Genomic DNA, 15,852 nt, shown 5'->3' with positions numbered 1-15,852 from the left:
ACTTTGATCATTGTTGCTGATTTATACATAAGGTAAAACATAGTCATGTGGGATATATCTTGTTAGATTTGTCTTAATGTCTATTGTCAAAATATTAACTTTTTATAATTTTTGCTTAAAGAGAAGTAAAGATATTACTCCCTCCGTCCCTTAATACTTGCACCGTTTTAACTTTTTGCACTATTCACATAATTCACTTTGACCCTATTTTATTTATAGTATATGAAAATAAATGTTAGTATATAATATATTATTGGCTTCATCTTAATATATATTTTCAAAATATTAAATTTTTTATAAGTTTTTATAATATATAGTTAAAGATATTGGTGGTCAAAGTTGTGCATTGACAAGCGTGTCCAGTCGAAACGGTGCGAGTATTAAGGGACGGAGGGAGTAATGATCAAAGTTGTGCATTGATATGCGTGAAAGTAACAAACGTACCGAGTAAAAATGAACAGAAGAAGTATGATTTTGAAAGGAAAAAAACAATAAGAATAAGTTAAAGAGAACATAGTGGTCGATAACAGACAAATTAGAAAATTCTTCATATAAACATGTACGTAGTACGTTAATAAGCAATAAGAATAAGGTAAAGAGAATGACAGAATGAAACACACACAAATACAATTCGCCACATAAAACATGTACGTAAATGTAACCCAAAAGGCCAGAAATCTTAGGTGGAAGTCAGCTTGTAAGAAGTATAGTAAGTGCCCTTTTAACCTATAAATATTACACTTTGTCGTCGATAACAGACAAATTAGAACTCCAAACTACTATTATTAGTCAATTAATTATAACTTTAAAAATCAATTAATTAGTGATTTAGTTGAAGATTAAAATTTAATTGAAACCTGATTTTCTGGAGGACCATACTCTTCTCCACTCGTGGGCACGACCTATTGCCGGTGGCCGGGATTCTATTTTTTAATTTTTAGAGTTTGAATTAATATTTAATTAACATACTAATTATATGAGTAGATACGACGACGTGCATTTAATTATATTTAATTACATGCTAATTAATTAATATATACGAAGTACGTACGTAGTATAAACTAAAGTATAAAATACAATGTTATAATTATAGAGTAATAGAGTATGATATAAAAAACGACATGGGTCGTGACTAGTGTCCTTAAGATAAGTGTAAGTACAAGTGAGATACTGTGAAAGTGAAGTTTAAGAAGTGTGATTAAACTTTGTTGGTCTGTACTTTTTTATGGGCAACTAGGAATTTTTAATTATTCTTCTTTTATACTGAAATACTCGTACTTGTACTTGTACTCGTACTCGTACTCGTACTCGTACTCATACTCGTAGTACGTATATTTGGAGTATATGAAGATTCCTAGGAAAAAATATAAGTACGTGCCTAATGATTATAGTACTACGTAAAACTTACATATACAAGTACATTTTAGTTTTTATTATTGGTACATTTTATTACCTAAAGTACGTCTCTTTTCGGCTTTTCGCTCTTTGGAGCCGGATTAGATTTTATTTATGTTTATATTGTTGTACCTATGTTAAAAAAAAGTACGGAGTACGTCTCATTTTGTAGTGGTAATTGTATTACTCCCTTCGTCCCTTAATACTCGACTTGTTTTGACCGGATACACTTATCAATGCACAATTTTGACCTCCAATTTATTTAACCACGTAATATAAAACTTATGAAAATATTTATATTTTGAAAATATATATTAAGATGAAGCCAACAATATATTATGTACTAACATTTTTTTAATATACTAGAAATAAAATTAAATAGGGTCAAAATGAATTATGTGAATAGTGCAAAAAGTCAAACTGGGTCAAGTATTAAGGGACGGGGGGAGTATATCTACATGATACTCCGTGTATCTAGATAAATTATTGTAAGTACTTACCTACCTTAGCCAGATTATGCATGTTTAAAGTTTTCCGGCGTTCTCCCGCATTCGTGATGGTTTGAAAGGAAATAAGCAATTTTCCTTTTCTCTTGGTTTTATTTTTGAAAAAACAAAACATAACCGAAAATAGTTGGCCATATTAAAGTCTAAAATCTTTTACATAATTTTTTTTCATAAATGTTTTTCTCACAAAAACCCAACTAAGAGCATCTCCAATGGCTACATATAGGGACTAGCTTGCAATTTTCATAAATTTTTTAGCTACTAGCCAACCATTGGAGTACATATGAACAATTAGCCAAGTTAAGCAAATTAGCTCTACAAAGCTAATTAGCTTGGGAAAAAAAGAACGCAAAAGAAAATTTATTTATTTGATAAACATGTGAATTGTAATAAAAATAAATTAAAAAAATTGGTTTAAAAACTCAAGCAACTTGCTAACCATTGGAGCAAAATACATATGAGAAAATAGTAGCTTGAAATTTTGATGTGGCAAATGAAAGCAACTTACCAGCTTACCATTAAAGATGCTCTAATATTTTCACAATTTTTTCCTAAAAGTGCATATGTAATATATATATATATATATATATATATATATATATATATATATATATATATATATATATATATATATATATATATATATATATATATATATATATATATATATATATATATATATATATATATATTGTTAGCTAAATAAGTAATTGGAACGACTTAACTGGATATTGCGTAATACGAATTGAAATAATTGTCGTGCCGTGGCCGGACCACTGCTCTAAAAGACAATTCCGCGCTACCTCCGATGCAGTAGAACGCTTGCGGTTGCCCTCCAGGGTTTACACGACACCGAGAATTATGTGCACTCACAATCCCCGATTGGAGACCAGAATATTTGCCCAGAAAGAGAGGAATTTGAGAGAGAGATCGATCTGTATGTTTCTGTATATTTTTGTGGAAATGAACGATGAATTTATAGTGAGGCTTTTGGGAAGCTGTAACAGCAAAAAACGGCTAGTGGAGAAGTAATGACGTGATTAATGGAGCAGTTTCCAAAGTTAGTGGGTTGATTAAGTCTTCTGACTTAATCAAACCGCCCTTGACCAAAAAGAATAACCCGGCCCACAAAACCCACCCCACGCCCGCGAACCGCATTCGCCAAGTACCAAGTACCAAGTACCAAGTACCAAGGCCCAAGGCCCAAGGCCCACATATTCCCACATTTTCCCACTCATTTTCTTTTGTTTTCTCACTAGGATTTCCAACAATCCCCCACAGGTCCGAAGATGAGAAGAAAAAGAAAGAAGTAAAAGAATTGAATTTCTGGGCAAAACAAACAATTGAATAGGTGTCAATGTCTTGCGACTTGAATTGACACTTAGTGACATTCAAGCTAGAATCTCTTTCCTACCAAGTGACTTTCGTATTGAACTTAATAGGGGGTTAGAAACTCATTACTCAAAGCACACAATTGAACATGTATGATATTCTGAATCTCCGCCAATAAAAGTGACGCATTATACTGGCCATACGTCCATAACCTGGATGCTCACAGGTGCTCTAGAGAATAGCCCATGCAATTCTCATAGGAAGCGACCTCACTTCCACACCTAAGTAGGTGAATCCCATCAAGTGTGAGCTACATCACACCACCAAAAAATATGGATATGGGTTCATTAAGAGCCGTATGCTCAACCTCGTTCAATAATAGCAAGCACATCATAAACATCTAAGGGATGGACAGAAAATAAAATTTGTGCTTCTGAATTATTACATAATGTTCCCCTTTGAACTCATGGTGAGTAGGAGTTCATTACCTTACAATTCATCCAATGGGCCTCAAGCCCATCCCCTCCGACGTTTCCAAAACTAGTTTCTTACATAGGCCTTTCGTTAACGGATCCGCGATGTTCTTTTCGGACTTGACATAGTCCAGTGATATCACTCCACTTGACAGCAATTCTTTGACAGCCTTGTGCCTCAAACGAATGTGTCTTTTCTTTCCATTGTAGGCTTGGTTGTTTGCCACGGCAATAGCAGATTGCGAATCACAATGAAGTGCAACTGAAGGAGCTGGCTTCCCCCACAGTGGAATATCTGCAAGCACGTTCCTCAACCATTCTGCCTCATGACCTGCCAATTCAAGAGCAATAAACTCAGATTCCATAGTAGACATAGCAGTACAAGATTGCTTACAGGATTTCCAAGAGACAGCTCCACCCCCTAGGGTGAAGACATAACCACTAGTGGAGTTGACTTCATCATTTCCAGATACCCAGTTGGCATCACAATAACCCTCCAATGCTCCTGGAAATTTGGAGTAGTGCAATCCCCAATCCATGGTACCCCTTAGGTACCTAAGCAATCGCCTTAACGCACCCCAATGCTCATTGCTTGGGTTATGGGTGTACCTGCTCAATCTACTTACAGAATAGGCAATGTCAGGTCTAGTATAGTTCATGAGAAACATGACACTACCAATAATTTTAGCATACTCAGATTGACAAACAGGATCACCTTTGTTTTTCTTTAAATGAATGCTTATATCATAAGGGGTCTTGATTGGATCGACATAAAATGAATCAAACTTTTTAAGAAGCTTTTCAACATAGTGAGCTTGGCTGAGACAAATGCAATTTGGAGTTCTAATAATTTTCACTCCCAAAATCACATCTGCCTCACCCATATCTTTCATTTCAAATTTTGAACTCAAAAATTCTTTTGTTTCATTCACTCGATCCAAATCAGTACCAAAAATTAGCATGTCATCCACATAAAGACAAATAATCACACAACCAGAAGAATCATGTTTATAATAAACGCAAGAATCACCTTCATTTACATGATAGCCATTACTAGTCATCGTCTTGTCAAACTTGTCATGCCATTGCTTAGGCGCTTGCTTAAGCCCATACAATGACTTGACCAGTTTACAAACTTTGTTTTCTTGACCTGGAACAACAAAACCTTCAGGTTGAACCATATAAATCTCTTCATCTAAATCACCATTTAAAAATGCAGTTTTCACATCCATTTGATGCACAACAAGATCATGAATGCATGCAAGAGCAATTAAGGTTCTAATGGTTGCAATCTTAGTTACAGGAGAGTATGTATCAAAATAATCAATGCCATGTTTTTGAGTAAAACCCCTTACCACAATCCTGGCCTTATATTTATCAATGGACCCACATGATTTCAACTTTTTCCTAAAAATCCACTTACAGGTGATGGGTTTACAACCTCTAGTCAGATCAACCAATTCCCAAGTATTATTACTTAGGATTGACTGAAGTTCGCTATCAATGGCCTCTTTCCAGAAAACTGCATCAACCGACCTCATTGCCTCTTCATAGGTTCTAGGGTCGTCTTCTAGGATAAATACATACACAAAATCATCAGTAATCAAGAAAGGTTCAGTTAGGAAAGCAGTAACAAAATCATCACCATAACTTGTTTCCTTTCTTGCCCTTTTGCTTCTCCTTGGTTCTAAATCAGACTCATTATTAGTAGTGGAACAAGGAGCAATGGGTAAAGCATTAGAGGTGCTAGAGGATGGTACATCATTACTAATGCAAGAGATCTTTAAAGGAAAAGTGTTTTCAAAAAACTCAGCATCTCTTGCTTCAATAATGTTACCACTTGCATAATAGTTGTTAGCACCTTTAACTAAAAAACGATAAGCAGAACTTTGATAAGCATAACCAATAAAGATAGAATCAACCGTTTTGGGACCAATCTTGTCTCTTTTGAAACTAGGTAAGGCAACCTTTGCTAAGCACCCCCACACTTTCAAGTATTTTAGGCTTGGTGCTGGACCTTTCCATAGCTCATATGGGGTCTTGTCCAGCTTCTTGTGAGGCACCCTGTTCAAAACATGACAAGCAGAAAGAATAGCTTCCCCCCACATATTATCAGGAAGCCCAAAACTAATAAGCATTGAATTCATCATATTTTTTAAAGTTCTATTTTTCCTTTCAGCAATCCCGTTTTGTTCGGGTGTGTAAGGAGCTGTTGTTTCGTGAACTATACCATTCTGTTCACAAAACGCCTTAAGAGTGTTAGGGTCATACTCACCCCCCTATCACTCCTAAGTCTCTTGATTTTCCTGTCTAGCTGGTTTTCAACTTCAGCCTTGTACTTGAGGAACATCTCCTCAGCCTCATCCTTAGACCTGAGAAGATAAACCATGGTGAATCTAGAGCAGTCATCAACAAAAGTAATGTAATATCTTTTACCGCCCCTGCTTTCATAGTTTTTAAAATCCCCCAAGTCACTATGAACAAGTTCTAGTACTTCTGTCTGTCTATCTATTGATTTAAAGGGTTTCTTTGCAAATTTTGCTTCAACACATACTTCACATTTTGCAAAATCAGTTTTAGAAAAGCTTGGAATCATGTTCATTTGTTTGAGTTTTTTAATTGAAGCAATATTAACATGACCCAATCTAGCATGCCATAAATCAATAGACTCAGCAATATAAGCAGAAGGAGTACTAGCTTTCTTATTCATAATTTCAATGGAAACATCAAGAGTAAACAACCCCCCATTACAAAAACCCTTTCCCACAAATTCTCCATTGTGAGTAATAACTAGCCTATCAGAATCAAAGGACAACTTCAAACCAGCTTTCATAAGTAAACTACCGGAAATTAAATTCCTACGCATTTCTGGAACATGCAAAACATTAGTTAAAGTGAGTGTTTTTCCAGAAGTGAGAGTGAGAACGATCTTCCCTTTGCCTTGAACAGTTGCAGAAGCAGAGTTACCCATGAATACATTTTCACCACCAGTCTTCTCGTAGGAAGTGAACATTTCTTTGTTGGTGCAAATGTGCCTGGTTGCTCCTGTATCAACTATCCACTCAGCAACATCACCTGCCAGATTAGCTTCTGAAACAACAGCAATAAAATTGTTAGGATCAGCAACTGCTTCAACAAGGTGAGCTTGATTCTGATCTGGCTTCTTCTTGACCCTGCAATCCCTGGACTTGTGACCAGCCTTCCCACATTCAAAACAGTTACCCTTAAACTTATACTTCTGAATTTTCCCTTGAGGCTTGAACTGACTGCCCTTCCCCTTAAACTTATCAGAATAGAAATTGCCCCTAGGTTCAACCAGATTAGCTTTAGCAGACCCAGAAAATACAAATTGACCCTTATCCTTAATACGGTTCTCCTCCTCAATTTTTAGGTGACCTACGAGTTCCTCTAGGGTAAGGTCTTTCTTCTTATGCATTAACTGGTTTCTAAAGTCTTTCCATGAGGGTGGCAGTTTCTCAATTAAAACAATAGCAAGAGTTATATCACATATACTCAAACCCTCGGCAGCCATAGCAATACAGATATTCTCATATGCATGAATCTGATCAATAATAGGTTTATCATCTTCAACTTGAAAACCTAACCATTTACTAACACAATAACGTTTCGTACCGGCATCATCAGTTCCATACTTTTTCTCTAAACCATCCCAAATATCCCTAGCATGATTATAGCCCATGTAAATGTCAAGCAAAACATTCGACATATGATGCAATAGCATTCCCTTACAGGTTCTATCATCCTTAGCAAACTTAACCTCAAAATCATGCAATTCATCATCATTAACAGGTTTCACAACATCAGAAATAACATACGCAACATCAATTTGCTCCAAATAAAATCTCATCCTAACAGCCCAACGTTTATAGTTTTTCCCATCAAGAGGTTCCAATTTCGACATATCAGGAATAAGAAATTTCGACATATTCATAGCCATAACAGAATAATTGTCTTTTAGATTGTTAGCTAAATAAGTAATTGGAACAACTTAACTGGATATTGCGTAATACGAATTGAAACAATTGTCGTGCCGTGGCCCTCAAGGCCCAAGGCCCAAGGCCCACGGCCCACGGCCCTCGCCCGAGCCCGGCCCGGCGCGCGCGCGTGTGTGTGTTGTGACCACCCATGCCACTCACATGCTTTCTTAAACAAATGTTTCCCTCAAACCCCCAAATATAAACATTGAATATGGTTTGTGTTTTTCCCATGTGGGACTTTTCATATTCCCACATTTTCCCACTCATTTTCTTTTGTTTTCTCACTAGGATTTCCAATATATATATATGTATATATACATATATATATATATATATATATATATATATATATATATATCGTGAATTTCAGTTAATATCTATTATCACTCGAGCAGTCTAGCTGAGGCCTAAGAGTGGTATTGATCGAGTGCATCAGTGAATGCACAAAAGATCGACAAACATTATAAATCATGAATGACACATAATAGTGTATCCTTATCCTTAAGGGTGCATTTTTTCGCCTGATTTTTACTTATGTTTTTTCTCAAGATAAGTGAAAATAATAAAAACAAAAATATAACTTAAAACTTGCACGTAGCATCATATTTTCTGCATTTTGTACCTTTTTATTATGCGTTTTTTTCATGGCCAACTCACATGATAAATTCATCTACATTATTTTTGTTTGCATGCTCGATCTTCAAATCAAGAATGAACTTTTGACTGATCAGTTGTTATGATTTTAACGCGCATTCATACCTAGCTGTTCAAATTATAACCCATTTTTTTTTTCTAACTAACATGTTTCAAAACAGTGTATTATGGTCCCATCCTCAAAATTATGACTACAAATTTCATTTCATTGCCTAAATTAAAAGAATATATAGGTCGGATGTTATCCTATCAAAATAGCGAAACCACATTGGATCATGGGTGGTTCATCGACACCCAAAATAAAAATATAAACAATAGAAACTTCACTACAAGAAAAAGCCGAGTTTCCGACTACATTTAAGTAGTCGGTAAAATATTTAGTCGGTAAAAGTAGTCGGTAAGTTTTTTCGAATATTAGTTTTGGTCGACTTAATTTACGACTATTAAGTAGTCGTAGTTTACCTGCAAAGTGGTCGTAAATTACCGACCACTTAATTTTAGTCGGTAAAAAATAATATTAACGACTACCATTTTATTAGTCAGTAATTAAAATATAATTTTACCGACTACCTTTCTTACGGTCGGAAAATTCAATTGATAAATCACTATTTTCTTGTAGTGCTTGTTGTTTTTTTTTTGGTGAAAATGAGTTACTTGATTACTTAAATATTAAAGTGCACATACATAATAAGTTTTCAGCTAACTCCACTCCTTGTGGAGGTCAAAATACAGGCACATATCGCCCAATTACTTTGAAGCAAACATGCTCTCAAAAAATTAGTGTCATTGTTTGTTGAGATATCAGTAGTTAAACGGGGGGGGGGGGGGGGGGGGGTTCTAAATCACTGCCTTGATCAAACATGCTCCCAAAAAATTAGTGCTTGTTGTTGTTCTTGCTACTTTTCAGGGTTTTACACTACGGAAATATAATTTTTGCTAATTGACGAATTGAATGATGAGATTGCAACTTTAAAATCCTGGTTCTGCCACTGTCACACGACTCCTATAATCGAACATATGAACCTAATTCATGATCGACACATATGCAAACTGCAATACGTTACATTATATCAAAAAACTATTGCGTCTCAGCGTCTGTGTCAATTATACTATATAGTACTCTGTATATATATATATATGTATGTACAAACTAATTTCTTTTCTCTTTATGTACCTTATATACTTAAGAAGCATCACAATAGAAAACCCAATCTTAATTAAAAATAAGGTAAAATTTGTAATAATCTTTGGCCGATTTTCTTTTATTAAGCTTACCTACGACATATTTTTTAATAATCCACTTTTACTACTCAACGATTTTTATTGGGCTTAAGTGATCGATAACAGGTGAAAAAAAGTCAACGAGATGGTGATGAATTAAAGACGATAACTGAATATATCGAGGGATAAGAGAGAGAGAGTACTGTCACGCAGAGACATTTTACCGCCTACGACAGGTTTATGACCTGTTGGGCCAATGAGTCCAATAAAAGGCATTGGGTAGTAAATTTGTGATTATTAAAAAATATGTCATAGATGGGCTTAATAAAAGAAAATTGGCCAAATATTGGATTAATATTATCAATTTTTCCAAAAAACAATTGAAACTATCAATATACTACTTTTTATCAATAGTATGAAAAAAAAGTTGACAACTTTTTCTTCCTTGTACTACCTCCGTTTCAAAAATATCTTTACACTTACTATTTGCACGAAATCCAGTGTAATATTTGACCGTTAATATATCCAATATTAATTTTGTATGGCAAAAAATTATAAAAAATTGACGAATCTAACAAGATATCTCATGATAATTTTCTATAGATATAATAGTGAGAATTTATGGTTAAAGTTTTGATTTGTGAACACATTTTTCAAAGCGTAAAGAATTTTGTGAAACGGAAGTAGTAACACTCTGTAATTCCGTATTATAATCGACGTACCGTAAGTTCGGAACGGAACGGAACGGATCGAGGAGTTTTATTCACATAACGGAAAACTGCCACATAATTAAAAAACAACTAACGAACACTTATAAGCTACATCATCACAATGATTAGACAATCACCTTAATTAATTACCAAATATCAAACTAGAATTTTAATTAATTACCAAATATAAAACTAGAATTTGAACAAGGACCACAAAGAACATGCAAAAACGAGCTATTTTTATAAATCCCAATTAACAGAAAACCAAGCTTGAATATTCTCAAAGATACTTACAGTGTACTAAACTACTAATATAATCTCTGTTAAATTTTAATGACATCACATAATTCTTTGCGTGTCCAATTTGAAGAAATAAAAGTCTCATTTTGCCTGGTTTTTGTTCAGCACACAATAGACAGCAGTGACAGTTCTATTAACTACACAACATTTAATTAATAACCATATAATTAAGCTGTCACAAATCAAAATTTTGATAGTTGAGTTGCAATTCCGTTCCTAACTAACTGTCGCTTTTGCCTACTCATCGATAAACAATAGAGTGTAGTAGTGAGACAGTGACGAAATACAGGCTCCGTTTGTTTGATGGATAACATTTTTAATTCCTGAAAATTGATTTTTCCATTTTCTTTTGATTGTTTTATTAAGGGGCAAAAATAAGTTTTCAAAGTGGAAAATCATTTTTCATTGGAAAGGAAGGAATGCCATATTTCTTCCATATGGAGTACTTCTTTACAGTGGCGGACCTTGAACTGTTTTATGAGGGGGGCCGGTAGAAAAAAATTAAGTAATATACTATGTAATTATACAATTATAAACAAATTTTAAGGGGTGCCGTAACTAAAAATACACTACAAAATTTTCCGGCCGGGGGGGCCAGGCCCACCCCAGCCTTAACAAAGATCTGCCCCTGCTTTTTTACATTTCTTTTTCTCTTCTCCTATCCAACTTGTTGGAAATAATAATGCATTCAAGTTTTTAAGTTTGGGCTCGATCAAGTTAGATGGCGCAGTGGACCGGTAGGACTTGAACCCACATTGTTATGTTTCCATTTCTCGTGAAACATATAAATACTTTCCTATTATTCTTTTCCTGGAGTAATATATCATTCAGATTTACGGAGAGATAAAAACTTTAAATAAAACCCTAATGTCTCCATTCGAGATATGGGCAGTTCTCGAACAATTCCAACCTTTGAGTGGGGTGTAGAATTCAGAGGTGTTGTGTTAACCTTGAGGGATGTTTGTCATTATAAGCCTGTACCGGTAGGATAGCGAAATTCGCTTCTAGACAGTGGCCTCAATAACACGGCGCAACGCTATTCTTATGAGATCTACAATCAAGTAATATCATCTCCTTGTCTCTGATCATGCATTCTTATTATCAACAATTTATTTTCCTACACATCTTTCCTTTCCACTCGTATTTTCTTTCTTTTTTATAACTTTTCTTCTAGACGGTTTGTTTTAACGGAAAATACTTTTCCGAAAAATAAAATTTCCATTTTCCTTTATTTTGTCAGGGTGAAAATCAATTTTCACAAAAGCGGAACCTTTTGAAAAGAAAATGTCATGTTTCCTCTCATTTTCACTTGTATATTTTTTTCCTTTACAAAAATTCCTTGTAAAGAAACAAACAAAGGAAAACTGTTTTCTATGAATATTATTTTCCGTTGAAATAAACAGAGACCAACAAGCAAACAATAGAAAACTATTTTCCCCATATGTTTTCTCTCGAAATAAAAACCATTTTCCTTTGAAAATATTTACCGTTATTGAGCAAAACATTCAGTGGCTCTATAGTACAGTGTGGGGGTTGGGTTTTGTAATATTCATCAAGATTTGTTATCAGATTTCCCAGAAAAAAACAGTTTAAGCCATAAATGCAGCAGATGTAATTGACCTTTTGGGGGGGATGAAAAACTGAAAATAGATTTTGAATGGAAGGAAGGAAGGGTTACCCTTATTTTAGAGGACGTGCAGGGGAGTAGCACTACTTTTGGTTTTTGTCATAGTGATTGAAAATTGTAACATTCAATTTGATTCTAGAATGTATGGCCTGGTTTTTGTAGTTTGGACCACGTTACTTTGATACTTGCGCCTTTTTTGTTCTTCTGCTCATTTTTAATGTGACTTGCACATGATACTACTATTGTCTATTGATCTCAATTCGAAAATTCAGTTTGAATGAAGAGGTATTGATCTATGGAAGGTGTTGTTTGATTGTAAGAAATTAGAGGTGGAAGTTTACTTTCTTAGGAATGGTACATTTACCATGTTGTTTGTTTGATATGAAAATAGAAGAATTCAGGGAACCGGGAAAGTATAACTTTCTGGAAATTAGGCGGGAATTGTATGTTTACCATGTTGTTTGTTTGTAAAATGGGGGAACATGGAAGTAACTTCCTGGAAATTGGAATTTCCACGGGAATTGTACATTTACCATGTTGTTTGTTTGACATGCAATAGATGAAATGGGGAACCAGAGAAGTATAACTTCCTGGAAATTTGGACGTGGTTAGTGGATTATGTCAAAGAACCAGCTCAACCAAAAGATTAAGCTGATGGTTGAAGCCCCACGATTAGTTTTATACTCTTTCACGCCCCCTCGCATGAAAGCCATTTGGGCTTGAAGTGTGGATTCAACATAGGCCTCCTCATACCCAACGCGAAATATTCCACTTTGAAAGGAGGGGTGGATGAGATTTGAACCCGTGACTTTTACGCCACGCTGGCTCTGATACCATGTCAAAGGACCAACTCAACCAAAAGCTTAAGCTGATGGTTGAAGCCCTACGATTAGTTTTATACTCTATCAGATTATCTATCCTCCCCTTGGTAAGTCCCAATTCTCAGATCACCTTTTAGGAAATGTGAATTTTCAAGTGCAACAAAATAAGAGCATATTTCCTAGGAAGTTCACAATGAAAGTAACTTCCAATGAAACAAACTTCTTATAAAAATTAATATCTCAATCAGGCGAGCACTAAGGCTGGAACTAGTATCAGAGTGTGTTGAAGATATAAGAAAGGAAGGAGAAAGGGAGCCGAATGGCAATATCCGACTCGTATTTATTACTATATACTAAAAGACACACCAGGAATGACAAGTGTCACGTCATGGTGAATCTTTAGTATTTTTTTTTCTTTTTTAAAAAATATATTTTAATTGGATAATCTTTTAAAATATCTGATTTGCTGATTTTTTTTTCTTATTCTTTCATTCTATTCAATATATATGAAATAATAAATTACGGTTTCATGTATTACGACAAGGATACTAAAAATATAGGAATGGAAAAAAAATCACATTTTTTTTATATTACTATTTCTAAAATATACGTTGTAAGCTATTACTGAAACTCCGTAATAGCAAAATATCTTTTTTGATTTTCATATAAAATTTCCAAATAAAATCATTATACTCTTAACCTACAATAGTTAATAAGTAAATAAATAAATTACTCTGAAATGTGTTATTATACGACCATACCAAAAACAAAAAAAATATTTATTTTTTATTTTATGTAAAACAAGTGTTAAAAAGTGGGTTCAACAAAATTACTTATAAACCCGAAAGTCAGTTATATACCCGATCTAGAAAATAGGGTAATAATTATAATTGATATAGTTATCAAATCAATACCATATCCAAACATTTGGATAGAACGAGGGTATGGGTATGTTTACATTTACAGATATTATTCAATTTCAGAGAAAATGGTACCTAATAACTGTCCGATAAGCTTTTTTTTTTCTTATATTTTCCCAACTTAAGTATTTTTGTCGAAACTCTAAACTCCTAAAACCACACTAATCACTTTACAAAATAAATAATAATTTTCTCCGATTTTTCCAGCAACTGTTGATAAATCTTAATTTTATTTTATTAAAAAATTCTTTTAAATAAATTATTCAGAATAGAAAAAAAATATTTAGTCTCATCCGTGCATTTCACGGGACCTAACCTAGTTTAGTATACATCGTCAACTCCATCCATTTCACAATAACTACACACAAAATAATTTTTTGCACTATTTACATATTAATAGCGAGTCAAATGAGTAAGTGACTGACGACTTAACTTTTACTAATTTATCCAAAGTAAATGTCACTCCAAATCATGTAAGATATTGATAAATACATAATAATATTATTAATATATTTTCATAATATCATACTTTTAACAAACCTTTTTAATATTTATTTTCATATAATATTAATGGTATTGCATTAGCTGATTTTGAATTTTTTATTGTGTTAGATATTACAAAATAGAGGGAGTCTGAAATGCGAATTGCTGAACTCAACAAAGTTTGTCCATAATGAACTAACCTTTAAAAGTGGGCCAGAGGAAGACATCCTTAATTCCTTACCACTAATTTTTAATTGGGCTTCTTGGTCGACTAATAGCCACATAATGGCCCAAATAAAAGCAGCGGTTGTTAACTTGTTATCCTGTTCGTTTGGCCCATATGAAGCCCATCGAATTAACTGGGCCTAAATAAGCCCTTGAGTTCGTGGTTAACTGGTGAGTGGTGATGGCCAACCTCTTCTTTCGTCCCGAATAAAGCCTGTAGTGTTTCATTGAACCTCAAAATGAGGCATAGCCCAAAGACCGTAGGAAAACTAATTATTTTTAAGGAACTTTTTTTTGTTTGGAAAGTTACTAAAAAGTAGGACGGTTAAATTGGGTTATCGTACGGTTATGGGTCGGGCCTGATTGGTTCGGTTCTAATTGGATAATATTTTATGCAGGTCATTGTGTCCATACGAATTGAATGTGCACCTCTTTTTTTTCCAATTCACTTCCATTTTTGTTTGATCGAGTCAGTTTTGACAACCCTACTAAAAAGGAAGAGAATATATCTTTCCTATTAAACCAAGATCACATTCCTATTCTCTCTATTAAGAAAAGAAAATAAAGGTCACATTCATATACACATATATGGTAGTAGAGGTGGCTTTCGAGCCCATTCGGCTAATACGTTGAGTCGCCAATTGGGATAAAAAAGTGGTCGATCAGTTACATATAGGAATAAACAGATTGTAGGTCAATACACGAGTCACCGTACATTGATTTAAGCGAACAAAAATAATGTAGTGACTAGCTAGAGGCCACAACGGGTTAACTAGGTTGATGTTTGGGTGGTTCAACCCGTGATCCACTCACTGAGAAAATCGGTCCAAGCCGAAGTGCGATTAGGTCAAAACTGATCGATAAGCCTAGTTGATGAGTCTGGTTAGGTCAACTAGATCCGATTGCTACCTCAATTGAATTATAGTCATATTTCTCAATATTATAAGTATCTTTTCAAATGCTTTTTAAAGATCTATTATATCAATAATTATAAACATCATCAAGATATTCCAAACATTGACCTCCTAGTGGTGCTACAAACAATATTGCTTATTCATTTCTCCGACATCTTAAAAGTAATAAAGTTGAAAGAATATGGTCCATAAAAAATCGTTCACCTTTCTTCTTTAGGAATTGTATTTGTCAATCATTGACAAATTTGGTTCCAAATGCCAAATTTGGAGTGT

Source organism: Spinacia oleracea, chromosome 3 (assembly GCF_020520425.1).
Source record: "Spinacia oleracea cultivar Varoflay chromosome 3, BTI_SOV_V1, whole genome shotgun sequence".
Taxonomy (NCBI): Eukaryota; Viridiplantae; Streptophyta; class Magnoliopsida; order Caryophyllales; family Amaranthaceae; genus Spinacia; species Spinacia oleracea.
Note: the sequence above shows the minus strand (reverse complement) of the source record.